The 24391-nt window shown below is 29.1% G+C and overlaps 35 non-coding genes across 35 annotated transcripts; all 35 read right to left on the bottom strand.

Moving 5' to 3' along the window:
• Window positions 1-309: 309 nt before the first annotated feature.
• TRNAC-GCA (transfer RNA cysteine (anticodon GCA)) lies at window positions 310-381 on the bottom strand. The gene has a single exon. It is a non-coding gene; the product is annotated as a tRNA-Cys (tRNA).
• Window positions 382-1252: 871 nt separating this feature from the next.
• Window positions 1253-1324, bottom strand: TRNAC-GCA (transfer RNA cysteine (anticodon GCA)). The gene has a single exon. It is a non-coding gene; the product is annotated as a tRNA-Cys (tRNA).
• Window positions 1325-1725: 401 nt separating this feature from the next.
• Window positions 1726-1797, bottom strand: TRNAC-GCA (transfer RNA cysteine (anticodon GCA)). The gene has a single exon. It is a non-coding gene; the product is annotated as a tRNA-Cys (tRNA).
• A 403-nt stretch (window positions 1798-2200) lies between these two features.
• Window positions 2201-2272, bottom strand: TRNAC-GCA (transfer RNA cysteine (anticodon GCA)). Its single transcript has one exon. It is a non-coding gene; the product is annotated as a tRNA-Cys (tRNA).
• A 401-nt stretch (window positions 2273-2673) lies between these two features.
• TRNAC-GCA (transfer RNA cysteine (anticodon GCA)) lies at window positions 2674-2745 on the bottom strand. Its single transcript has one exon. It is a non-coding gene; the product is annotated as a tRNA-Cys (tRNA).
• Window positions 2746-3147: 402 nt separating this feature from the next.
• TRNAC-GCA (transfer RNA cysteine (anticodon GCA)) lies at window positions 3148-3219 on the bottom strand. The gene has a single exon. It is a non-coding gene; the product is annotated as a tRNA-Cys (tRNA).
• An 878-nt stretch (window positions 3220-4097) lies between these two features.
• TRNAC-GCA (transfer RNA cysteine (anticodon GCA)) lies at window positions 4098-4169 on the bottom strand. The gene has a single exon. It is a non-coding gene; the product is annotated as a tRNA-Cys (tRNA).
• Window positions 4170-4570: 401 nt separating this feature from the next.
• TRNAC-GCA (transfer RNA cysteine (anticodon GCA)) lies at window positions 4571-4642 on the bottom strand. Its single transcript has one exon. It is a non-coding gene; the product is annotated as a tRNA-Cys (tRNA).
• Window positions 4643-5045: 403 nt separating this feature from the next.
• Window positions 5046-5117, bottom strand: TRNAC-GCA (transfer RNA cysteine (anticodon GCA)). The gene has a single exon. It is a non-coding gene; the product is annotated as a tRNA-Cys (tRNA).
• A 401-nt stretch (window positions 5118-5518) lies between these two features.
• On the bottom strand, window positions 5519-5590 carry TRNAC-GCA (transfer RNA cysteine (anticodon GCA)). The gene has a single exon. It is a non-coding gene; the product is annotated as a tRNA-Cys (tRNA).
• A 402-nt stretch (window positions 5591-5992) lies between these two features.
• TRNAC-GCA (transfer RNA cysteine (anticodon GCA)) lies at window positions 5993-6064 on the bottom strand. Its single transcript has one exon. It is a non-coding gene; the product is annotated as a tRNA-Cys (tRNA).
• An 883-nt stretch (window positions 6065-6947) lies between these two features.
• Window positions 6948-7019, bottom strand: TRNAC-GCA (transfer RNA cysteine (anticodon GCA)). Its single transcript has one exon. It is a non-coding gene; the product is annotated as a tRNA-Cys (tRNA).
• A 403-nt stretch (window positions 7020-7422) lies between these two features.
• On the bottom strand, window positions 7423-7494 carry TRNAC-GCA (transfer RNA cysteine (anticodon GCA)). The gene has a single exon. It is a non-coding gene; the product is annotated as a tRNA-Cys (tRNA).
• A 402-nt stretch (window positions 7495-7896) lies between these two features.
• On the bottom strand, window positions 7897-7968 carry TRNAC-GCA (transfer RNA cysteine (anticodon GCA)). The gene has a single exon. It is a non-coding gene; the product is annotated as a tRNA-Cys (tRNA).
• An 884-nt stretch (window positions 7969-8852) lies between these two features.
• Window positions 8853-8924, bottom strand: TRNAC-GCA (transfer RNA cysteine (anticodon GCA)). The gene has a single exon. It is a non-coding gene; the product is annotated as a tRNA-Cys (tRNA).
• Window positions 8925-9327: 403 nt separating this feature from the next.
• TRNAC-GCA (transfer RNA cysteine (anticodon GCA)) lies at window positions 9328-9399 on the bottom strand. Its single transcript has one exon. It is a non-coding gene; the product is annotated as a tRNA-Cys (tRNA).
• Window positions 9400-9801: 402 nt separating this feature from the next.
• On the bottom strand, window positions 9802-9873 carry TRNAC-GCA (transfer RNA cysteine (anticodon GCA)). The gene has a single exon. It is a non-coding gene; the product is annotated as a tRNA-Cys (tRNA).
• A 1359-nt stretch (window positions 9874-11232) lies between these two features.
• Window positions 11233-11304, bottom strand: TRNAC-GCA (transfer RNA cysteine (anticodon GCA)). Its single transcript has one exon. It is a non-coding gene; the product is annotated as a tRNA-Cys (tRNA).
• A 406-nt stretch (window positions 11305-11710) lies between these two features.
• TRNAC-GCA (transfer RNA cysteine (anticodon GCA)) lies at window positions 11711-11782 on the bottom strand. Its single transcript has one exon. It is a non-coding gene; the product is annotated as a tRNA-Cys (tRNA).
• Window positions 11783-12183: 401 nt separating this feature from the next.
• Window positions 12184-12255, bottom strand: TRNAC-GCA (transfer RNA cysteine (anticodon GCA)). The gene has a single exon. It is a non-coding gene; the product is annotated as a tRNA-Cys (tRNA).
• Window positions 12256-13596: 1341 nt separating this feature from the next.
• Window positions 13597-13668, bottom strand: TRNAC-GCA (transfer RNA cysteine (anticodon GCA)). The gene has a single exon. It is a non-coding gene; the product is annotated as a tRNA-Cys (tRNA).
• Window positions 13669-15024: 1356 nt separating this feature from the next.
• On the bottom strand, window positions 15025-15096 carry TRNAC-GCA (transfer RNA cysteine (anticodon GCA)). Its single transcript has one exon. It is a non-coding gene; the product is annotated as a tRNA-Cys (tRNA).
• A 401-nt stretch (window positions 15097-15497) lies between these two features.
• Window positions 15498-15569, bottom strand: TRNAC-GCA (transfer RNA cysteine (anticodon GCA)). Its single transcript has one exon. It is a non-coding gene; the product is annotated as a tRNA-Cys (tRNA).
• A 395-nt stretch (window positions 15570-15964) lies between these two features.
• Window positions 15965-16036, bottom strand: TRNAC-GCA (transfer RNA cysteine (anticodon GCA)). The gene has a single exon. It is a non-coding gene; the product is annotated as a tRNA-Cys (tRNA).
• Window positions 16037-16911: 875 nt separating this feature from the next.
• Window positions 16912-16983, bottom strand: TRNAC-GCA (transfer RNA cysteine (anticodon GCA)). Its single transcript has one exon. It is a non-coding gene; the product is annotated as a tRNA-Cys (tRNA).
• Window positions 16984-17384: 401 nt separating this feature from the next.
• Window positions 17385-17456, bottom strand: TRNAC-GCA (transfer RNA cysteine (anticodon GCA)). Its single transcript has one exon. It is a non-coding gene; the product is annotated as a tRNA-Cys (tRNA).
• Window positions 17457-17857: 401 nt separating this feature from the next.
• Window positions 17858-17929, bottom strand: TRNAC-GCA (transfer RNA cysteine (anticodon GCA)). The gene has a single exon. It is a non-coding gene; the product is annotated as a tRNA-Cys (tRNA).
• A 395-nt stretch (window positions 17930-18324) lies between these two features.
• TRNAC-GCA (transfer RNA cysteine (anticodon GCA)) lies at window positions 18325-18396 on the bottom strand. The gene has a single exon. It is a non-coding gene; the product is annotated as a tRNA-Cys (tRNA).
• Window positions 18397-19272: 876 nt separating this feature from the next.
• TRNAC-GCA (transfer RNA cysteine (anticodon GCA)) lies at window positions 19273-19344 on the bottom strand. The gene has a single exon. It is a non-coding gene; the product is annotated as a tRNA-Cys (tRNA).
• A 399-nt stretch (window positions 19345-19743) lies between these two features.
• Window positions 19744-19815, bottom strand: TRNAC-GCA (transfer RNA cysteine (anticodon GCA)). Its single transcript has one exon. It is a non-coding gene; the product is annotated as a tRNA-Cys (tRNA).
• A 401-nt stretch (window positions 19816-20216) lies between these two features.
• TRNAC-GCA (transfer RNA cysteine (anticodon GCA)) lies at window positions 20217-20288 on the bottom strand. Its single transcript has one exon. It is a non-coding gene; the product is annotated as a tRNA-Cys (tRNA).
• An 877-nt stretch (window positions 20289-21165) lies between these two features.
• TRNAC-GCA (transfer RNA cysteine (anticodon GCA)) lies at window positions 21166-21237 on the bottom strand. The gene has a single exon. It is a non-coding gene; the product is annotated as a tRNA-Cys (tRNA).
• An 876-nt stretch (window positions 21238-22113) lies between these two features.
• On the bottom strand, window positions 22114-22185 carry TRNAC-GCA (transfer RNA cysteine (anticodon GCA)). The gene has a single exon. It is a non-coding gene; the product is annotated as a tRNA-Cys (tRNA).
• A 401-nt stretch (window positions 22186-22586) lies between these two features.
• Window positions 22587-22658, bottom strand: TRNAC-GCA (transfer RNA cysteine (anticodon GCA)). The gene has a single exon. It is a non-coding gene; the product is annotated as a tRNA-Cys (tRNA).
• Window positions 22659-23535: 877 nt separating this feature from the next.
• TRNAC-GCA (transfer RNA cysteine (anticodon GCA)) lies at window positions 23536-23607 on the bottom strand. The gene has a single exon. It is a non-coding gene; the product is annotated as a tRNA-Cys (tRNA).
• Window positions 23608-24391: the final 784 nt, after the last annotated feature.

Below are 24391 nucleotides of genomic sequence, written 5' to 3'. Positions count from 1 at the left end.
TTTCCGATGCATTTTTCTTCTCTAAAAATCTTTAATGAATTCTAAAAGTACAGACAAATAATCAGGAATTTTTATTTTACAAGTCAATTCTTAGTTTTAGAGTCTTCCAAAGTGCTAAAAGTATCATCGTATAGATTTTTTACATTGACTTTTTACAGACAACGTTTTTCGACCTTTTGGCTGATTTTTTAAATAGATTTCATATGAAGAAAGCACATCAATATGCATTCAACGTTATATGCCTAAAATGTTTTAATGGATAAACAAGTAATAAAGCTAGAATTATTTGGTTTAAAAAGATTCATCTTCAGGGGGCACTCGGAGTTGAACCAAGGACCTCTTAATCTGCAGTCAAATGCTCTGCCACTGAGCTATACCCCCAAAACTTAAATAATGCACCCTCTTTTTTTTTTTAATTACATTAAAGATATAAGAACTTTACAAAGTTTTGCATTGTGATTATTTTTTCTTTCCGATGCATTTTTCTTCTCTAAAAATCTTTAATGAATTCAAAAAGTACAGACAAATAATCAGGAATTTTTATTTTACAAGTCAATTCTTAGTTTTAGAGTCTTCCAAAGTGCTAAAAGTATCATCTTATAGATTTTTTACATTGACTTTTTCAGACAACGTTTTTCGACCTTTTGGCTGATTTTTTAAATAGATTTCATATGAAGAAAGCACATCATTATGCATTCAACGTTATATGCCTAAAATGTTTTAATGGATAAACAAGTAATAAAGCAAGAATTATTTGGTTTAAAAAGATTTATCTTCAGGGGGCACTCGGAGTTGAACCAAGGACCTCTTAATCTGCAGTCAAATGCTCTGCCCCTGAGCTATACCCCCAAAACTTAAGTAATGCACCCTCTATTTTTTTTTTTTTTTTTATTACATTAAAGCTATAAGAACTTAACAAAGTTTTACATTGTGATTAATCTTTCTTTCCGATGTATTTTTCTTCTCTAAAAATCTTTAATGAATTCAAAAAGTACAGACAAATAATCAGGAATTTTTATTTTACAAGTCAATTCTTAGTTTTAGAGTCTTCCAAAGTGCTAAAAGTATCATCTTATAGATTTTTCACATTGACTTTTTCAGACAACGTTTTTTGACCTTTTGGCTGATTTTTTAAATAGATTTCATATGAAGAAAGCACATCAATATGCATTCAACGTTATATGCCTAAAATGTTTTAATGGATAAACAAGTAATAAAGCTAGAATTATTTGGTTTAAAAAGATTTATCTTCAGGGGGCACTCGGAATTGAACCAAGGACCTCTTGATCTGCAGTCAAATGCTCTGCCACTGAGCTATACCCCCAAAACTTAAGCAATGCACACTCTTTTTTTTTTTTTTTAAATTACATTAAAGCTAAAAGAACTTTACAAAGTTTTACATTGTGACTATTTTTTCTTTCCGATGCATTTTTCTTCTTTAAAAATCTTTAATGAATTCAAAAAGTACAGACAAATAATCAGGAATTTTTATTTTACAAGTCAATTCTTAGTTTTAGAGTCTTCCAAAGTGCTAAAAGTATCATCTTATAGATTTTTCACATTGACTTTTTCAGACAACGTTTTTTGACCTTTTGGCTGATTTTTTAAATAGATTTCATATGAAGAAAGCACATCAATATGCATTCAACGTTATATGCCTAAAATGTTTTAATGGATAAACAAGTAATAAAGCTAGAATTATTTGGTTTAAAAAGATTTATCTTCAGGGGGCACTCGGAGTTGAACCAAGGACCTCTTAATCTGCAGTCAAATGCTCTGCCACTGAGCTATACCCCCAAAACTTAAATAATGCACCCTCTTTTTTTTTTTTTTTTTTAATTACATTAAAGCTATAAGAACTTTACAAAGTTTTGCATTGTGATTATTTTTTCTTTCCGATGCATTTTTCTTCTCTAAAAATCTTTAATGAATTCAAAAAGTACAGACAAATAATCAGGAATTTTTATTTTACAAGTCAATTCTTAGTTTTAGAGTCTTCCAAAGTGCTAAAAGTATCATCTTATAGATTTTTTACATTGACTTTTTCAGACAACGTTTTTCGACCTTTTGGCTGATTTTTTAAATAGATTTCATATGAAGAAAGCACATCATTATGCATTCAACGTTATATGCCTAAAATGTTTTAATGGATAAACAAGTAATAAAGCAAGAATTATTTGGTTTAAAAAGATTTATCTTCAGGGGGCACTCGGAGTTGAACCAAGGACCTCTTAATCTGCAGTCAAATGCTCTGCCACTGAGCTATACCCCCAAAACTTAAGTAATGTACCCTCTATTTTTTTTTTTTATTATTACATTAAAGCTATAAGAACTTAACATAGTTTTACATTGTGATTATTCTTTCTTTCCGATGTATTTTTCTTCTCTAAAAATCTTTAATGAATTCAAAAAGTACAGACAAATAATCAGGAATTTTTATTTTACAAGTCAATTCTTAGTTTTAGAGTCTTCCAAAGTGCTAAAAATATCATCTTATAGATTTTTCACATTGACTTTTTCAGACAACGTTTTTTGACCTTTTGGCTGATTTTTTAAATAGATTTCATATGAAGAAAGCACATCAATATGCATTCAACGTTATATGCCTAAAATGTTTTAATGGATAAACAAGTAATAAAGCTAGAATTATTTGGTTTAAAAAGTTTTATCTTCAGGGGGCACTCGGAGTTGAACCAAGGACCTCTTGATCTGCAGTCAAATGCTCTGCCACTGAGCTATACCCCCAAAACTTAAGCAATGCACACTCTTTTTTTTTTTTTTTAAATTACATTAAAGCTAAAAGAACTTTACAAAGTTTTACATTGTGATTATTTTTTCTTTCTGATGCATTTTTCTTCTTTAAAAATCTTTAATGAATTCAAAAAGTACAGACAAATAATCAGGAATTTTTATTTTACAAGTCAATTCTTAGTTTTAGAGTCTTCCAAAGTGCTAAAAGTATCATCTTATAGATTTTTTACATTGACTTTTTACAGACAACGTTTTTCGACCTTTTGGCTGATTTTTTAAATAGATTTCATATGAAGAAAGCACATCAATATGCATTCAACGTTATATGCCTAAAATGTTTTAATGGATAAACAAGTAATAAAGCTAGAATTATTTGGTTTAAAAAGATTTATCTTCAGGGGGCACTCGGAGTTGAACCAAGGACCTCTTAATCTGCAGTCAAATGCTCTGCCACTGAGCTATACCCCCAAAACTTAAATAATGCACCCTCTTTTTTTTTTTTTTTTTTAATTACATTAAAGCTATAAGAACTTTACAAAGTTTTGCATTGTGATTATTTTTTCTTTCCGATGCATTTTTCTTCTCTAAAAATCTTTAATGAATTCAAAAAGTACAGACAAATAATCAGGAATTTTTATTTTACAAGTCAATTCTTAGTTTTAGAGTCTTCCAAAGTGCTAAAAGTATCATCTTATAAATTTTTCACATTGACTTTTTCAGACAACGTTTTTTGACCTTTTGGCTGATTTTTTAAATAGATTTCATATGAAGAAAGCACATCAATATGCATTCAACGTTATATGCCTAAAATGTTTTAATGGATAAACAAGTAATAAAGCTAGAATTATTTGGTTTAAAAAGATTTATCTTCAGGGGGCACTCGGAGTTGAACCAAGGACCTCTTAATCTGCAGTCAAATGCTCTGCCCCTGAGCTATACCCCCAAAACTTAAGTAATGCACCCTCTATTTTTTTTTTTTTTTTTATTACATTAAAGCTATAAGAACTTAACAAAGTTTTACATTGTGATTAATCTTTCTTTCCGATGTATTTTTCTTCTCTAAAAATCTTTAATGAATTCAAAAAGTACAGACAAATAATCAGGAATTTTTATTTTACAAGTCAATTCTTAGTTTTAGAGTCTTCCAAAGTGCTAAAAGTATCATCTTATAGATTTTTCACATTGACTTTTTCAGACAACGTTTTTTGACCTTTTGGCTGATTTTTTAAATAGATTTCATATGAAGAAAGCACATCAATATGCATTCAACGTTATATGCCTAAAATGTTTTAATGGATAAACAAGTAATAAAGCTAGAATTATTTGGTTTAAAAAGATTTATCTTCAGGGGGCACTCGGAATTGAACCAAGGACCTCTTGATCTGCAGTCAAATGCTCTGCCACTGAGCTATACCCCCAAAACTTAAGCAATGCACACTCTTTTTTTTTTTTTTTAAATTACATTAAAGCTAAAAGAACTTTACAAAGTTTTACATTGTGACTATTTTTTCTTTCCGATGCATTTTTCTTCTTTAAAAATCTTTAATGAATTCAAAAAGTACAGACAAATAATCAGGAATTTTTATTTTACAAGTCAATTCTTAGTTTTAGAGTCTTCCAAAGTGCTAAAAGTATCATCTTATAGATTTTTCACATTGACTTTTTCAGACAACGTTTTTTGACCTTTTGGCTGATTTTTTAAATAGATTTCATATGAAGAAAGCACATCAATATGCATTCAACGTTATATGCCTAAAATGTTTTAATGGATAAACAAGTAATAAAGCTAGAATTATTTGGTTTAAAAAGATTTATCTTCAGGGGGCACTCGGAGTTGAACCAAGGACCTCTTAATCTGCAGTCAAATGCTCTGCCACTGAGCTATACCCCCAAAACTTAAATAATGCACCCTCTTTTTTTTTTTTTTTTTTAATTACATTAAAGCTATAAGAACTTTACAAAGTTTTGCATTGTGATTATTTTTTCTTTCCGATGCATTTTTCTTCTCTAAAAATCTTTAATGAATTCAAAAAGTACAGACAAATAATCAGGAATTTTTATTTTACAAGTCAATTCTTAGTTTTAGAGTCTTCCAAAGTGCTAAAAGTATCATCTTATAGATTTTTTACATTGACTTTTTCAGACAACGTTTTTCGACCTTTTGGCTGATTTTTTAAATAGATTTCATATGAAGAAAGCACATCATTATGCATTCAACGTTATATGCCTAAAATGTTTTAATGGATAAACAAGTAATAAAGCAAGAATTATTTGGTTTAAAAAGATTTATCTTCAGGGGGCACTCGGAGTTGAACCAAGGACCTCTTAATCTGCAGTCAAATGCTCTGCCACTGAGCTATACCCCCAAAACTTAAGTAATGTACCCTCTATTTTTTTTTTTTATTATTACATTAAAGCTATAAGAACTTAACAAAGTTTTACATTGTGATTATTCTTTCTTTCCGATGTATTTTTCTTCTCTAAAAATCTTTAATGAATTCAAAAAGTACAGACAAATAATCAGGAATTTTTATTTTACAAGTCAATTCTTAGTTTTAGAGTCTTCCAAAGTGCTAAAAATATCATCTTATAGATTTTTCACATTGACTTTTTCAGACAACGTTTTTTGACCTTTTGGCTGATTTTTTAAATAGATTTCATATGAAGAAAGCACATCAATATGCATTCAACGTTATATGCCTAAAATGTTTTAATGGATAAACAAGTAATAAAGCTAGAATTATTTGGTTTAAAAAGATTTATCTTCAGGGGGCACTCGGAGTTGAACCAAGGACCTCTTGATCTGCAGTCAAATGCTCTGCCACTGAGCTATACCCCCAAAACTTAAGCAATGCACACTCTTTTTTTTTTTTTTTAAATTACATTAAAGCTAAAAGAACTTTACAAAGTTTTACATTGTGATTATTTTTTCTTTCTGATGCATTTTTCTTCTTTAAAAATCTTTAATGAATTCAAAAAGTACAGACAAATAATCAGGAATTTTTATTTTACAAGTCAATTCTTAGTTTTAGAGTCTTCCAAAGTGCTAAAAGTATCATCTTATAGATTTTTTACATTGACTTTTTACAGACAACGTTTTTCGACCTTGTGGCTGATTTTTTAAATAGATTTCATATGAAGAAAGCACATCAATATGCATTCAACGTTATATGCCTAAAATGTTTTAATGGATAAACAAGTAATAAAGCTAGAATTATTTGGTTTAAAAAGATTTATCTTCAGGGGGCACTCGGAGTTGAACCAAGGACCTCTTGATCTGCAGTCAAATGCTCTGCCACTGAGCTATACCCCCAAAACTTAAGTAATGCACACGCTTTTTTTTTTTTTTTTTTTTTTTAATTACATTAAAGCTGTAAGAACTTTACAAAGTTTTACATTGTGATTATTTTTTCTTTCCGATGCATTTTTCTTCTCTAAAAATCTTTAATGAATTCAAAAAGTACAGACAAATAATCAGGAATTTTTATTTTACAAGTCAATTCTTAGTTTTAGCGTCTTCCAAAGTGCTAAAAGTATCATCTTATAGATTTTTTACATTGACTTTTTACAGACAACGTTTTTCGACCTTTTGGCTGATTTTTTAAATAGATTTCATATGAAGAAAGCACATCAATATGCATTCAACGTTATATGCCTAAAATGTTTTAATGGATAAACAAGTAATAAAGCTAGAATTATTTGGTTTAAAAAGATCTATCTTCAAGGGGCACTCGGAGTTGAACCAAGGACCTCTTAATCTGCAGTCAAATGCTCTGCCACTGAGCTATACCCCCAAAACTTAAGCAATGCACACTCTTTTTTTTTTTTTTTAAATTACATTAAAGCTAAAAGAACTTTACAAAGTTTTACATTGTGATTATTTTTTCTTTCTGATGCATTTTTCTTCTTTAAAAATCTTTAATGAATTCAAAAAGTACAGACAAATAATCAGGAATTTTTATTTTACAAGTCAATTCTTAGTTTTAGAGTCTTCCAAAGTGCTAAAAGTATCATCTTATAGATTTTTTACATTGACTTTTTACAGACAACGTTTTTCGACCTTTTGGCTGATTTTTTAAATAGATTTCATATGAAGAAAGCACATCAATATGCATTCAACGTTATATGCCTAAAATGTTTTAATGGATAAACAAGTAATAAAGCTAGAATTATTTGGTTTAAAAAGATTTATCTTCAGGGGGCACTCGGAGTTGAACCAAGGACCTCTTAATCTGCAGTCAAATGCTCTGCCACTGAGCTATACCCCCAAAACTTAAATAATGCACTCTCTTTTTTTTTTTTTTTTTTAATTACATTAAAGCTATAAGAACTTTACAAAGTTTTGCATTGTGATTATTTTTTCTTTCCGATGCATTTTTCTTCTCTAAAAATCTTTAATGAATTCAAAAAGTACAGACAAATAATCAGGAATTTTTATTTTACAAGTCAATTCTTAGTTTTAGAGTCTTCCAATGTGCTAAAAGTATCATCTTATAGATTTTTTACATTGACTTTTTCAGACAACGTTTTTCGACCTTTTGACTGATTTTTTAAATAGATTTCATATGAAGAAAGCACATCATTATGCATTCAACGTTATATGCCTAAAATGTTTTAATGGATAAACAAGTAATAATGCAAGAATTATTTTGTTTAAAAAGATTTATCTTCAGGGGGCACTCGGAGTTGAACCAAGGACCTCTTGATCTGCAGTCAAATGCTCTGCCACTGAGCTATACCCCCAAAACTTAAGCAATGCACACTCTTTTTTTTTTTTTTTAAATTACATTAAAGCTAAAAGAACTTTACAAAGTTTTACATTGTGATTATTTTTTCTTTCCGATGCATTTTTCTTCTTTAAAAATCTTTAATGAATTCAAAAAGTACAGACAAATAATCAGGAATTTTTATTTTACAAGTCAATTCTTAGTTTTAGAGTCTTCCAAAGTGCTAAAAGTATCATCTTATAGATTTTTTACATTGACTTTTTACAGACAACGTTTTTCGACCTTGTGGCTGATTTTTTAAATAGATTTCATATGAAGAAAGCACATCAATATGCATTCAACGGTATATGCCTAAAATGCTTTAATGGATAAATAAGTAATAAAGCTAGAATTATTTGGTTTAAAAAGATTTATCTTCAGGGGGCACTCGGAGTTGAACCAAGGACCTCTTGATCTGCAGTCAAATGCTCTGCCACTGAGCTATACCCCCAAAACTTAAGTAATGCACACGCTTTTTTTTTTTTTTTTTTTTTTTAATTTACATTAAAGCTGTAAGAACTTTACAAAGTTTTACATTGTGATTATTTTTTCTTTCCGATGCATTTTTCTTCTCTAAAAATCTTTAATGAATTCAAAAAGTACAGACAAATAATCAGGAATTTTTATTTTACAAGTCAATTCTTAGTTTTAGCGTCTTCCAAAGTGCTAAAAGTATCATCTTATAGATTTTTTACATTGACTTTTTACAGACAACGTTTTTCGACCTTTTGGCTGATTTTTTAAATAGATTTCATATGAAGAAAGCACATCAATATGCATTCAACGTTATATGCCTAAAATGTTTTAATGGATAAACAAGTAATAAAGCTAGAATTATTTGGTTTAAAAAGATCTATCTTCAAGGGGCACTCGGAGTTGAACCAAGGACCTCTTAATCTGCAGTCAAATGCTCTGCCACTGAGCTTTACCCCCAAAACTTAAGTAATGCACCCTCTATTTATTTTTTTTTTTTATTACATTAAAGCTATAAGAACTCAACAAAGTTTTACATTGTGATTATTCTTTCTTTCCGATGCATTTTTCTTCTTTAAAAATCTTTAATGAATTCAAAAAGTACAGACAAATAATCAGGAATTTTTATTTTACAAGTCAATTCTTAGTTTTAGAGTCTTCCAAAGTGCTAAAAGTATCATCTTATAGATTTTTCACATTGACTTTTTCAGACAACGTTTTTTGACCTTTTGGCTGATTTTTTAAATAGATTTCATATGAAGAAAGCACATCAATATGCATTCAACGTTATATGCCTAAAATGTTTTAATGGATAAACAAGTAATAAAGCTAGAATTATTTGGTTTAAAAAGATTTATCTTCAGGGGGCACTCGGAGTTGAACCAAGGACCTCTTAATCTGCAGTCAAATGCTCTGCCACTGAGCTATACCCCCAAAACTTAAATAATGCACTCTATTTTTTTTTTTTTTTTTTAATTACATTAAAGCTATAAGAACTTTACAAAGTTTTGCATTGTGATTATTTTTTCTTTCCGATGCATTTTTCTTCTCTAAAAATCTTTAATGAATTCAAAAAGTACAGACAAATAATCAGGAATTTTTATTTTACAAGTCAATTCTTAGTTTTAGAGTCTTCCAATGTGCTAAAAGTATCATCTTATAGATTTTTTACATTGACTTTTTCAGACAACGTTTTTCGACCTTTTGACTGATTTTTTAAATAGATTTCATATGAAGAAAGCACATCATTATGCATTCAACGTTATATGCCTAAAATGTTTTAATGGATAAACAAGTAATAATGCAAGAATTATTTTGTTTAAAAAGATTTATCTTCAGGGGGCACTCGGAGTTGAACCAAGGACCTCTTGATCTGCAGTCAAATGCTCTGCCACTGAGCTATACCCCCAAAACTTAAGCAATGCACACTCTTTTTTTTTTTTTTTAAATTACATTAAAGCTAAAAGAACTTTACAAAGTTTTACATTGTGATTATTTTTTCTTTCCGATGCATTTTTCTTCTTTAAAAATCTTTAATGAATTCAAAAAGTACAGACAAATAATCAGGAATTTTTATTTTACAAGTCAATTCTTAGTTTTAGAGTCTTCCAAAGTGCTAAAAGTATCATCTTATAGATTTTTTACATTGACTTTTTACAGACAACGTTTTTCGACCTTGTGGCTGATTTTTTAAATAGATTTCATATGAAGAAAGCACATCAATATGCATTCAACGTTATATGCCTAAAATGCTTTAATGGATAAATAAGTAATAAAGCTAGAATTATTTGGTTTAAAAAGATTTATCTTCAGGGGGCACTCGGAGTTGAACCAAGGACCTCTTGATCTGCAGTCAAATGCTCTGCCACTGAGCTATACCCCCAAAACTTAAGTAATGCACACGCTTTTTTTTTTTTTTTTTTTTTTTTAATTTACATTAAAGCTGTAAGAACTTTACAAAGTTTTACATTGTGATTATTTTTTCTTTCCGATGCATTTTTCTTCTCTAAAAATCTTTAATGAATTCAAAAAGTACAGACAAATAATCAGGAATTTTTATTTTACAAGTCAATTCTTAGTTTTAGCGTCTTCCAAAGTGCTAAAAGTATCATCTTATAGATTTTTTACATTGACTTTTTACAGACAACGTTTTTCGACCTTTTGGCTGATTTTTTAAATAGATTTCATATGAAGAAAGCACATCAATATGCATTCAACGTTATATGCCTAAAATGTTTTAATGGATAAACAAGTAATAAAGCTAGAATTATTTGGTTTAAAAAGATCTATCTTCAAGGGGCACTCGGAGTTGAACCAAGGACCTCTTAATCTGCAGTCAAATGCTCTGCCACTGAGCTTTGCCCCCAAAACTTAAGTAATGCACCCTCTATTTATTTTTTTTTTTTATTACATTAAAGCTATAAGAACTCAACAAAGTTTTACATTGTGATTATTCTTTCTTTCCGATGCATTTTTCTTCTCTAAAAATCTTTAATGAATTCAAAAAGTACAGACAAATAATCAGGAATTTTTATTTTACAAGTCAATTCTTAGTTTTAGAGTCTTTCAAAGTGCTAAAAGTATCATCTTATAGATTTTTTACATTGACTTTTTCAGACAACGTTTTTTGACCTTTTGGCTGATTTTTTAAATAGATTTCATATGAAGAAAGCACATCAATATGCATTCAACGTTATATGCCTAAAATGTTTTAATGGATAAACAAGTAATAAAGCTAGAATTATTTGGTTTAAAAAGATTTATCTTCAGGGGGCACTCGAAGTTGAACCAAGGACCACTTGATCTGCAGTCAAATGCTCTGCCACTGAGCTATACCCCCAAAACTTAAGCAAAGCACACTCTTTTTTTTTTTTTTTAAATTACATTAAAGCTATAAGAACTTTACAAAGTTTTACATTGTGATTATTTTTTCTTTCCGATGCATTTTTCTTCTTTAAAAATCTTTAATGAATTCAAAAAGTACAGACAAATAATCAGGAATTTTTATTTTACAAGTCAATTCTTAGTTTTAGAGTCTTCCAAAGTGCTAAAAGTATCATCTTATAGATTTTTTACATTGACTTTTTACAGACAACGTTTTTCGACCTTTTGGCTGATTTTTTAAATAGATTTCATATGAAGAAAGCACATCAATATGCATTCAACGTTATATGCCTAAAATGCTTTAATGGATAAACAAGTAATAAAGCTAGAATTATTTGGTTTAAAAAGGTTTATCTTCAGGGGGCACTCGGAGTTGAACCAAGGACCTCTTGATCTGCAGTCAAATGCTCTGCCACTGAGCTATACCCCCAAAACTTAAGTAATGCACACTCTTTTTTTTTTTTTTTTTTTTAATTTACATTAAAGCTATAAGAACTTTACAAAGTTTTACATTGTGATTATTTTTTCTTTCCGATGCATTTTTCTTCTCTAAAAATCTTTAATGAATTCAAAAAGTACAGACAAATAATCAGGAATTTTTATTTTACAAGTCAATTCTTAGTTTTAGAGTCTTCCAAAGTGCTAAAAGTATCATCTTATAGATTTTTTACATTGACTTTTTCAGACAACGTTTTTCGACCTTTTGGCTGATTTTTTAAATAGATTTCATATGAAGAAAGCACATCATTATGCATTCAACGTTATATGCCTAAAATGTTTTAATGGATAAACAAGTAATAAAGCAAGAATTATTTGGTTTAAAAAGATTTATCTTCAGGGGGCACTCGGAGTTGAACCAAGGACCTCTTAATCTGCAGTCAAATGCTCTGCCACTGAGCTATACCCCCAAAACTTAAGTAATGTACCCTCTATTTTTTTTTTTTATTATTACATTAAAGCTATAAGAACTTAACAAAGTTTTACATTGTGATTATTCTTTCTTTCCGATGTATTTTTCTTCTCTAAAAATCTTTAATGAATTCAAAAAGTACAGACAAATATTCAGGAATTTTTATTTTACAAGTCAATTCTTAGTTTTAGAGTCTTCCAAAGTGCTAAAAGTATCATCTTATAGATTTTTCACATTGACTTTTTCAGACAACGTTTTTTGACCTTTTGGCTGATTTTTTAAATAGATTTCATATGAAGAAAGCACATCAATATGCATTCAACGTTATATGCCTAAAATGTTTTAATGGATAAACAAGTAATAAAGCTAGAATTATTTGGTTTAAAAAGATTTATCTTCAGGGGGCACTCGGAGTTGAACCAAGGACCTCTTGATCTGCAGTCAAATGCTCTGCCACTGAGCTATACCCCCAAAACTTAAGCAATGCACACTCTTTTTTTTTTTTTTTAAATTACATTAAAGCTAAAAGAACTTTACAAAGTTTTACATTGTGATTATTTTTTCTTTCTGATGCATTTTTCTTCTCTAAAAATCTTTAATGAATTCAAAAAGTACAGACAAATAATCAGGAATTTTTATTTTACAAGTCAATTCTTAGTTTTAGAGTCTTTCAAAGTGCTAAAAGTATCATCTTATAGATTTTTCACATTGACTTTTTCAGACAACGTTTTTCGACCTTTTGGCTGATTTTTTAAATAGATTTCATATGAAGAAAGCACATCAATATGCATTCAACGTTATATGCCTAAAATGTTTTAATGGATAAACAAGTAATAAAGCTAGAATTATTTGGTTTAAAAAGATTTATCTTCAGGGGGCACTCGGAGGTGAACCAAGGACCTCTTAATCTGCAGTCAAATGCTCTGCCACTGAGCTATACCCCCAAAACTTAAATAATGCACCCTCTTTTTTTTTTTTTTTTTTAATTACATTAAAGCTATAAGAACTTTACAAAGTTTTGCATTGTGATTATTTTTTCTTTCCGATGCATTTTTCTTCTCTAAAAATCTTTAATGAATTCAAAAAGTACAGACAAATAATCAGGAATTTTTATTTTACAAGTCAATTCTTAGTTTTAGAGTCTTCAAAAGTGCTAAAAGTATCATCTTATAGATTTTTTACATTGACTTTTTCAGACGTTTTTCGACCTTTTGACTGATTTTTTAAATAGATTTCATATGAAGAAAGCACATCATTATGCATTCAACGTTATATGCCTAAAATGTTTTAATGGATAAACAAGTAATAAAGCAAGAATTATTTGGTTTAAAAAGATTTATCTTCAGGGGGCACTTGGAGTTGAACCAAGGACCTCTTAATCTGCAGTCAAATGCTCTGCAACTGAGCTATACCCCCAAAACTTAAGTAATGCACCCTCTATTTTTTTTTTATTACATTAAAGCTATAAGAACTTAACAAAGTTTTACATTGTGATTATTCTTTCTTTCCGATGCATTTTTCTTCTCTAAAAATCTTTAATGAATTCAAAAAGTACAGACAAATAATCAGGAATTTTTATTTTACAAGTCAATTCTTAGTTTTAGAGTCTTCCAAAGTGCTAAAAGTATCATCTTATAGATTTTTCACATTGACTTTTTCAGACAACGTTTTTTGACCTTTTGGCTGATTTTTTAAATAGATTTCATATGAAGAAAGCACATCAATATGCATTCAACGTTATATGCCTAAAATGTTTTAATGGATAAACAAGTAATAAAGCTAGAATTATTTTGTTTAAAAAGATTTATCTTCAGGGGGCACTCGGAGTTGAACCAAGGACCTCTTGATCTGCAGTCAAATGCTCTGCCACTGAGCTATACCCCCAAAACTTAAGCAATGCACACTCTTTTTTTTTTTTTTTAAATTACATTAAAGCTAAAAGAACTTTACAAAGTTTTACATTGTGATTATTTTTTCTTTCCGATGCATTTTTCTTCTTTAAAAATCTTTAATGAATTCAAAAAGTACAGACAAATAATCAGGAATTTTTATTTTACAAGTCAATTCTTAGTTTTAGAGTCTTCCAAAGTGCTAAAAGTATCATCTTATAGATTTTTTACATTGACTTTTTACAGACAACGTTTTTCGACCTTGTGGCTGATTTTTTAAATAGATTTCATATGAAGAAAGCACATCAATATGCATTCAACGTTATATGCCTAAAATGCTTTAATGGATAAACAAGTAATAAAGCTAGAATTATTTGGTTTAAAAAGATTTATCTTCAGGGGGCACTCGGAGTTGAACCAAGGACCTCTTGATCTGCAGTTAAATGCTCTGCCACTGAGCTATACCCCCAAAACTTAAGTAATGCACACTCTTTTTTTTTTTTTTTTTTTTAATTTACATTAAAGCTGTAAGAACTTTACAAAGTTTTACATTGTGATTATTTTTTCTTTCCGATGCATTTTTCTTCTCTAAAAATCTTTAATGAATTCAAAAAGTACAGACAAATAATCAGGAATTTTTATTTTACAAGTCAATTCTTAGTTTTAGAGTCTTCCAAAGTGCTAAAAGTATCATCTTATAGATTTTTTACATTGACTTTTCACAGACAACGTTTTTTGACCTTTTGGCTGATTTTTTAAATAGATTTCATATGAAGAAAGCACATCAATATGCATTCAACGTTATATGCCTAAAATGTTTTAATGGATAAACAAGTAATAAAGCTAGAATTATTTGGTTTAAAAAGTTTTATCTTCAGGGGGCACTCGGAGTTGAACCAAGGACCTCTTAATCTGCAGTCAAATGCTCTGCCACTGAGGTATACCCCCAAAACTTAAATAATGCACCCTCTTTTTTTTTTTTTTTTTTAATTACATTAAAGCTATAAGAACTTTACAAAGTTTTGCATTGTGATTATTTTTTCTTTCCGATGCATTTTTCTTCTCTAAAAATCTTTAATGAATTCAAAAAGTACAGACAAATAATCAGGAATTTTTATTTTACAAGTCAATTCTTAGTTTTAGAGTCTTCCACAGTGCTAAAAGTATCATCTTATAGATTTTTTACATTGACTTTTTCAGACAACGTTTTTCGACCTTTTGGCTGATTTTTTAAATAGATTTCATATGAAGAAAGCACATCAATATGCATTCAACGTTATATGCCTAAAATGTTTTAATGGATAAACAAGTAATAAAGCAAGAATTATTTGGTTTAAAAAGATTTATCTTCAGGGGGCACTCGGAGTTGAACCAAGGACCTCTTAATCTGCAGTCAAATGCTCTGCCACTGAGCTATACCCCCAAAACTTAAGTAATGCACCCTCTATTTTTTTTTTTTTTTTTTATTACATTAAAGCTATAAGAACTTAACAAAGTTTTACATTGTGATTATTCTTTCTTTCCGATGCATTTTTCTTCTCTAAAAATCTTTAATGAATTCAAAAAGTACAGACAAATAATCAGGAATTTTTATTTTACAAGTCAATTCTTAGTTTTAGAGTCTTCCAAAGTGCTAAAAGTATCATCTTATAGATTTTTTACATTGACTTTTTCAGACGTTTTTTGACCTTTTGGCTGATTTTTTAAATAGATTTCATATGAAGAAAGCACATCAATATGCATTCAACGTTATATGCCTAAAATGTTTTAATGGATAAACAAGTAATAAAGCTAGAATTATTTGGTTTAAAAAGATTTATCTTCAGGGGGCACTCGGAGTTGAACCAAGGACCTCTTGATCTGCAGTCAAATGCTCTGCCACTGAGCTATACCCCCAAAACTTAAGCAATGCACACTCTTTTTTTTAAATTACATTAAAGCTATAAGAACTTTACAAAGTTTTACATTGTGATTATTTTTTCTTTCCGATGCATTTTTCTTCTCTAAAAATCTTTAATGAATTCTAAAAGTACAGACAAATAATCAGGAATTTTTATTTTACAAGTCAATTCTTAGTTTTAGAGTCTTCCAAAGTGCTAAAAGTATCATCGTATAGATTTTTTACATTGACTTTTTACAGACAACGTTTTTCGACCTTTTGGCTGATTTTTTAAATAGATTTCATATGAAGAAAGCACATCAATATGCATTCAACGTTATATGCCTAAAATGTTTTAATGGATAAACAAGTAATAAAGCTAGAATTATTTGGTTTAAAAAGTTTTATCTTCAGGGGGCACTCGGAGTTGAACCAAGGACCTCTTAATCTGCAGTCAAATGCTCTGCCACTGAGCTATACCCCCAAAACTTAAATAATGCACCCTCTTTTTTTTTTTTTTTTTTAATTACATTAAAGCTATAAGAACTTTACAAAGTTTTGCATTGTGATTATTTTTTCTTTCCGATGCATTTTTCTTCTCTAAAAATCTTTAATGAATTCAAAAAGTACAGACAAATAATCAGGAATTTTTATTTTACAAGTCAATTCTTAGTTTTAGAGTCTTCCAAAGTGCTAAAAGTATCATCTTATAGATTTTTTACATTGACTTTTTCAGACAACGTTTTTCGACCTTTTGGCTGATTTTTTAAATAGATTTCATATGAAGAAAGCACATCATTATGCATTCAACGTTATATGCCTAAAATGTTTTAATGGATAAACAAGTAATAAAGCAAGAATTATTTGGTTTAAAAAGATTTATCTTCAGGGGGCACTCGGAGTTGAACCAAGGACCTCTTAATCTGCAGTTAAATGCTCTGCCCCTGAGCTATACCCCCAAAACTTAAGTAATGCACCCTCTATTTTTTTTTTTTTTATTACATTAAAGCTATAAGAACTTAACAAAGTTTTACATTGTGATTAATCTTTCTTTCCGATGTATTTTTCTTCTCTAAAAATCTTTAATGAATTCAAAAAGTACAGACAAATAATCAGGAATTTTTATTTTACAAGTCAATTCTTAGTTTTAGAGTCTTCCAAAGTGCTAAAAGTATCATCTTATAGATTTTTCACATTGACTTTTTCAGACAACGTTTTTTGACCTCTTGGCTGATTTTTTAAATAGATTTCATATGAAGAAAGCACATCAATATGCATTCAACGTTATATGCCTAAAATGTTTTAATGGATAAACAAGTAATAAAGCTAGAATTATTTGGTTTAAAAAGATTTATCTTCAGGGGGCACTCGGAGTTGAACCAAGGACCTCTTGATCTGCAGTCAAATGCTCTGCCACTGAGCTATACCCCCAAAACTTAAGCAATGCACACTCTTTTTTTTTTTTTTTAAATTACATTAAAGCTAAAAGAACTTTACAAAGTTTTACATTGTGACTATTTTTTCTTTCCGATGCATTTTTCTTCTTTAAAAATCTTTAATGAATTCAAAAAGTACAGACAAATAATCAGGAATTTTTATTTTACAAGTCAATTCTTAGTTTTAGAGTCTTCCAAAGTGCTAAAAGTATCATCTTATAGATTTTTCACATTGACTTTTTCAGACAACGTTTTTTGACCTTTTGGCTGATTTTTTAAATAGATTTCATATGAAGAAAGCACATCAATATGCATTCAACGTTATATGCCTAAAATGTTTTAATGGATAAACAAGTAATAAAGCTAGAATTATTTGGTTTAAGAAGATTTATCTTCAGGGGGCACTCGGAGTTGAACCAAGGACCTCTTAATCTGCAGTCAAATGCTCTGCCACTGAGCTATACCCCCAAAACTTAAGTAATGCACCCTCTATTTTTTTTTTTTTTTTTTATTACATTAAAGCTATAAGAACTTAACAAAGTTTTACATTGTGATTATTCTTTCTTTCCGATGCATTTTTCTTCTCTAAAAATCTTTAATGAATTCAAAAAGTACAGACAAATAATCAGGAATTTTTATTTTACAAGTCAATTCTTAGTTTTAGAGTCTTCCAAAGTGCTAAAAGTATCATCTTATAGATTTTTTACATTGACTTTTTCAGACGTTTTTTGACCTTTTGGCTGATTTTTTAAATAGATTTCATATGAAGAAAGCACATCAATATGCATTCAACGTTATATGCCTAAAATGTTTTAATGGATAAACAAGTAATAAAGCTAGAATTATTTGGTTTAAAAAGATTTATCTTCAGGGGGCACTCGGAGTTGAACCAAGGACCTCTTGATCTGCAGTCAAATGCTCTGCCACTGAGCTATACCCCCAAAACTTAAGCAATGCACACTCTTTTTTTTAAATTACATTAAAGCTATAAGAACTTTACAAAGTTTTACATTGTGATTATTTTTTCTATCCGATGCATTTTTCTTCTCTAAAAATCTTTAATGAATTCTAAAAGTACAGACAAATAATCAGGAATTTTTATTTTACAAGTCAATTCTTAGTTTTAGAGTCTTCCAAAGTGCTAAAAGTATCATCGTATAGATTTTTTACATTGACTTTTTACAGACAACGTTTTTCGACCTTTTGGCTGATTTTTTAAATAGATTTCATATGAAGAAAGCACATCAATATGCATTCAACGTTATATGCCTAAAATGTTTTAATGGATAAACAAGTAATAAAGCTAGAATTATTTGGTTTAAAAAGATTTATCTTCAGGGGGCACTCGGAGTTGAACCAAGGACCTCTTGATCTGCAGTCAAATGCTCTGCCACTGAGCTATACCCCCAAAACTTAAGCAATGCACACTCTTTTTTTTTTTTTTTTAAATTACATTAAAGCTAAAAGAACTTTACAAAGTTTTACATTGTGACTATTTTTTCTTTCCGATGCATTTTTCTTCTTTAAAAATCTTTAATGAATTCAAAAAGTACAGACAAATAATCAGGAATTTTTATTTTACAAGTCAATTCTTAGTTTTAGCGTCTTCCAAAGTGCTAAAAGTATCATCTTATAGATTTTTCACATTGACTTTTTCAGACAACGTTTTTTGACCTTTTGGCTGATTTTTTAAATAGATTTCATATGAAGAAAGCACATCAATATGCATTCAACGTTATATGCCTAAAATGTTTTAATGGATAAACAAGTAATAAAGCTAGAATTATTTGGTTTAAGAAGATTTATCTTCAGGGGGCACTCGGAGTTGAACCAAGGACCTCTTAATCTGCAATCAAATGCTCTGCCACTGAGCTATACCCCCAAAACTTAAATAATGCACCCTCTTTTTTTTTTTTTTTTTAATTACATTAAAGCTATAAGAACTTTACAAAGTTTTGCATTGTGATTATTTTTTCTTTCCGATGCATTTTTCTTCTCTAAAAATCTTTAATGAATTCAAAAAGTACAGACAAATAATCAGGAATTTTTATTTTACAAGTCAATTCTTAGTTTTAGAGTCTTCCAAAGTGCTAAAAGTATCATCTTATAGATTTTTTACATTGACTTTTTCAGACAACGTTTTTCGACCTTTTGGCTGATTTTTTAAATAGATTTCATATGAAGAAAGCACATCATTATGCATTCAACGTTATATGCCTAAAATGTTTTAATGGATAAACAAGTAATAAAGCAACAATTATTTGGTTTAAAAAGATTTATCTTCAGGGGGCACTCGGAGTTGAACCAAGGACCTCTTAATCTGCAGTCAAATGCTCTGCCACTGAGCTATACCCCCAAAACTTAAGTAATGTACCCTCTATTTTTTTTTTATTATTACATTAAAGCTATAAGAACTTAACAAAGTTTTACATTGTGATTATTCTTTCCTTCCGATGTATTTTTCTTCTCTAAAAATCTTTAATGAATTCAAAAAGTACAGACAAATAATCAGGAATTTTTATTTTACAAGTCAATTCTTAGTTTTAGAGTCTTCCAAAGTGCTAAAAGTATCATCTTATAGATTTTTCACATTGACTTTTTCAGACAACATTTTTTGACCTTTTGGCTGATTTTTTAAATAGATTTCATATGAAGAAAGCACATCAATATGCATTCAACGTTATATGCCTAAAATGTTTTAATGGATAAACAAGTAATAAAGCTAGAATTATTTGGTTTAAAAAGATTTATCTTCAGGGGGCACTCGGAGTTGAACCAAGGACCTCTTGATCTGCAGTCAAATGCTCTGCCACTGAGCTATACCCCCAAAACTTAAGCAATGCACACTCTTTTTTTTTTTTTTAAATTACATTAAAGCTAAAAGAACTTTACAAAGTTTTACATTGTGATTATTTTTTCTTTCCGATGCATTTTTCTTCTTTAAAAATCTTTAATGAATTCAAAAAGTACAGACAAATAATCAGGAATTTTTATTTTACAAGTCAATTCTTAGTTTTAGAGTCTTCCAAAGTGCTAAAAGTATCATCTTATAGATTTTTTACATTGACTTTTTACAGACAACGTTTTTCGACCTTTTGGCTGCTTTTTTAAATAGATTTCATATGAAGAAAGCACATCAATATGCATTCAACGTTATATGCCTAAAATGTTTTAATGGATAAACAAGTAATAAAGCTAGAATTATTTGGTTTAAAAAGATTTATCTTCAGGGGGCACTCGGAGTTGAACCAAGGACCTCTTAATCTGCAGTCAAATGCTCTGCCACTGAGCTATACCCCCAAAACTCAAATAATGCACCCTCTTTTTTTTTTTTTTTTTTAATTACATTAAAGCTATAAGAACTTTACAAAGTTTTGCATTGTGATTATTTTTTCTTTCCGATGCATTTTTCTTCTCTAAAAATCTTTAATGAATTCAAAAAGTACAGACAAATAATCAGGAATTTTTATTTTACAAGTCAATTCTTAGTTTTAGAGTCTTCCAAAGTGCTAAAAGTATCATCTTATAGATTTTTCACATTGACTTTTTCAGACAACGTTTTTTGACCTTTTGGCTGATTTTTTAAATAGATTTCATATGAAGAAAGCACATCAATATGCATTCAACGTTATATGCCTAAAATGTTTTAATGGATAAACAAGTAATAAAGCTAGAATTATTTGGTTTAAAAAGATTTATCTTCAGGGGGCACTCGGAGTTGAACCAAGGATCTCTTAATCTGCAGTCAAATGCTCTGCCACTGAGCTATACCCCCAAAACTTAAATAATGCACCCTCTTTTTTTTTTTTTTTTTAATTACATTAAAGCTATAAGAACTTTACAAAGTTTTGCATTGTGATTATTTTTTCTTTCCGATGCATTTTTCTTCTCTAAAAATCTTTAATGAATTCAAAATGTACAGACAAATAATCAGGAATTTTTATTTTACAAGTCAATTCTTAGTTTTAGAGTCTTCCAAAGTGCTAAAAGTATCATCTTATAGATTTTTTACATTGACTTTTTCAGACAACGTTTTTTGACCTTTTGACTGATTTTTTAAATAGATTTCATATGAAGAAAGCACATCATTATGCATTCAACGTTATATGCCTAAAATGTTTTAATGGATAAACAAGTAATAAAGCAAGAATTATTTGGTTTAAAAAGATTTATCTTCAGGGGGCACTTGGAGTTGAACCAAGGACCTCTTAATCTGCAGTCAAATGCTCTGCCACTGAGCTATACCCCCAAAAATTAAGTAATGCACCCTCTATTTTTTTTTTTATTACATTAAAGCTATAAGAACTTAACAAAGTTTTACATTGTGATTATTCTTTCTTTCCGATGCATTTTTCTTCTTTAAAAATCTTTAATGAATTCAAAAAGTACAGACAAATAATCAGGAATTTTTATTTTACAAGTCAATTCTTAGTTTTAGAGTCTTCCAAAGTGCTAAAAGTATCATCTTATAGATTTTTTTCATTGACTTTTTACAGACAACGTTTTTCGACCTTGTGGCTGATTTTTTAAATAGATTTCATATGAAGAAAGCACATCAATATGCATTCAACGTTATATGCCTAAAATGCTTTAATGGATAAACAAGTAATAAAGCTAGAATTATTTGGTTTAATAAGATTTATCTTCAGGGGGCACTCGGAGTTGAACCAAGGACCTCTTGATCTGCAGTCAAATGCTCTGCCACTGAGCTATACCACCAAAACTTAAGTAATGCACACTCTTTTTTTTTTTTTTTTTTTTAATTTACATTAAAGCTGTAAGAACTTTACAAAGTTTTACATTGTGACTATTTTTTCTTTCCGATGCATTTTTCTTCTTTAAAAATCTTTAATGAATTCAAAAAGTACAGACAAATAATCAGGAATTTTTATTTTACAAGTCAATTCTTAGTTTTAGAGTCTTCCAAAGTGCTAAAAGTATCATCTTATAGATTTTTCACATTGACTTTTTCAGACAACGTTTTTTGACCTTTTGGCTGATTTTTTAAATAGATTTCATATGAAGAAAGCACATCAATATGCATTCAACGTTATATGCCTAAAATGTTTTAATGGATAAACAAGTAATAAAGCTAGAATTATTTGGTTTAAAAAGATTTATCTTCAGGGGGCACTCGGAGTTGAACCAAGGACCTCTTAATCTGCAGTCAAATGCTCTGCCACTGAGCTATACCCCCAAAACTTAAATAATGTACCCTCTATTTTTTTTTTTTATTATTACATTAAAGCTATAAGAACTTAACAAAGTTTTACATTGTGATTATTCTTTCTTTCCGATGTATTTTTCTTCTCTAAAAATCTTTAATGAATTCAAAAAGTACAGACAAATAATCAGGAATTTTTATTTTACAAGTCAATTCTTAGTTTTAGAGTCTTCCAAAGTGCTAAAAGTATCATCTTATAGATTTTTCACATTGACTTTTTCAGACAACGTTTTTTGACCTTTTGGCTGATTTTTTAAATAGATTTCATATGAAGAAAGCACATCAATATGCATTCAACGTTATATGCCTAAAATGTTTTAATGGATAAACAAGTAATAAAGCTAGAATTATTTGGTTTAAAAAGATTTATCTTCAGGGGGCACTCGGAGTTGAACCAAGGACCTCTTGATCTGCAGTCAAATGCTCTGCCACTGAGCTATACCCCCAAAACTTAAGCAATGCACACTCTTTTTTTTTTTTTTTAAATTACATTAAAGCTAAAAGAACTTTACAAAGTTTTACATTGTGATTATTTTTTCTTTCCGATGCATTTTTCTTCTTTAAAAATCTTTAATGAATTCAAAAAGTACAGACAAATAATCAGGAATTTTTATTTTACAAGTCAATTCTTAGTTTTAGAGTCTTCCAAAGTGCTAAAAGTATCATCTTATAGATTTTTTACATTGACTTTTTACAGACAACGTTTTTCGACCTTTTGGCTGATTTTTTAAATAGATTTCATATGAAGAAAGCACATCAATATGCATTCAACGTTATATGCCTAAAATGTTTTAATGGATAAACAAGTAATAAAGCTAGAATTATTTGGTTTAAAAAGATTTATCTTCAGGGGACACTCGGAGTTGAACCAAGGACCTCTTAATCTGCAGTCAAATGCTCTGCCACTGAGCTATACCCCCAAAACTTAAATAATGCACCCTCTTTTTTTTTTTTTTTTTTAATTACATTAAAGCTATAAGAACTTTACAAAGTTTTGCATTGTGATTATTTTTTCTTTCCGATGCATTTTTCTTCTCTAAAAATCTTTAATGAATTCAAAAAGTACAGACAAATAATCAGGAATTTTTATTTTACAAGTCAATTCTTAGTTTTAGAGTCTTCCAAAGTGCTAAAAGTATCATCTTATACATTTTTCACATTGACTTTTTCAGACAACGTTTTTTGACCTTTTGGCTGATTTTTTAAATAGATTTCATATGAAGAAAGCACATCAATATGCATTCAACGTTATATGCCTAAAATGTTTTAATGGATAAACAAGTAATAAAGCTAGAATTATTTGGTTTAAAAAGATTTATCTTCAGGGGGCACTCGGAGTTGAACCAAGGACCTCTTAATCTGCAGTCAAATGCTCTGCCACTGAGCTATACCCCCAAAACTTAAATAATGCACCCTCTTTTTTTTTTTTTTTTTAATTACATTAAAGCTATAAGAACTTTACAAAGTTTTGCATTGTGATTATTTTTTCTTTCCGATGCATTTTTCTTCTCTAAAAATCTTTAATGAATTCAAAAAGTACAGACAAATAATCAGGAATTTTTATTTTACAAGTCAATTCTTAGTTTTAGAGTCTTCCAAAGTGCTAAAAGTATCATCTTATAGATTTTTTACATTGACTTTTTCAGACAACGTTTTTCGACCTTTTGACTGATTTTTTAAATAGATTTCATATGAAGAAAGCACATCATTATGCATTCAACGTTATGTGCCTAAAATGTTTTAATGGATAAACAAGTAATAAAGCAAGAATTATTTGGTTTAAAAAGATTTATCTTCAGGGGGCACTTGGAGTTGAACCAAGGACCTCTTAATCTGCAGTCAAATGCTCTGCCACTGAGATATACCCCCAAAACTTAAGTAATGCACCCTCTATTTTTTTTTTATTACATTAAAGCTATAAGAACTTAAAGTTTTACATTGTGATTATTCTTTCTTTCCGATGCATTTTTCTTCTTTAAAAATCTTTAATGAATTCAAAAAGTACAGACAAATAATCAGGAATTTTTATTTTACAAGTCAATTCTTAGTTTTAGAGTATTCCAAAGTGCTAAAAGTATCATCTTATAGATTTTTCACATTGACTTTTTCAGACAACGTTTTTTGACCTTTTGGCTGATTTTTTAAATAGATTTCATATGAAGAAAGCACATCAATATGC

This window comes from Phyllobates terribilis, unplaced genomic scaffold (assembly GCF_046119375.1).
Source record: "Phyllobates terribilis strain yellow unplaced genomic scaffold, ASM4611937v1 Scaffold_1__5_contigs__length_1240528914, whole genome shotgun sequence".
NCBI classification, from domain to species: domain Eukaryota; kingdom Metazoa; phylum Chordata; class Amphibia; order Anura; family Dendrobatidae; genus Phyllobates; species Phyllobates terribilis.
Note: the sequence above shows the minus strand (reverse complement) of the source record. Positions and strands in the feature narration are given on the sequence as shown.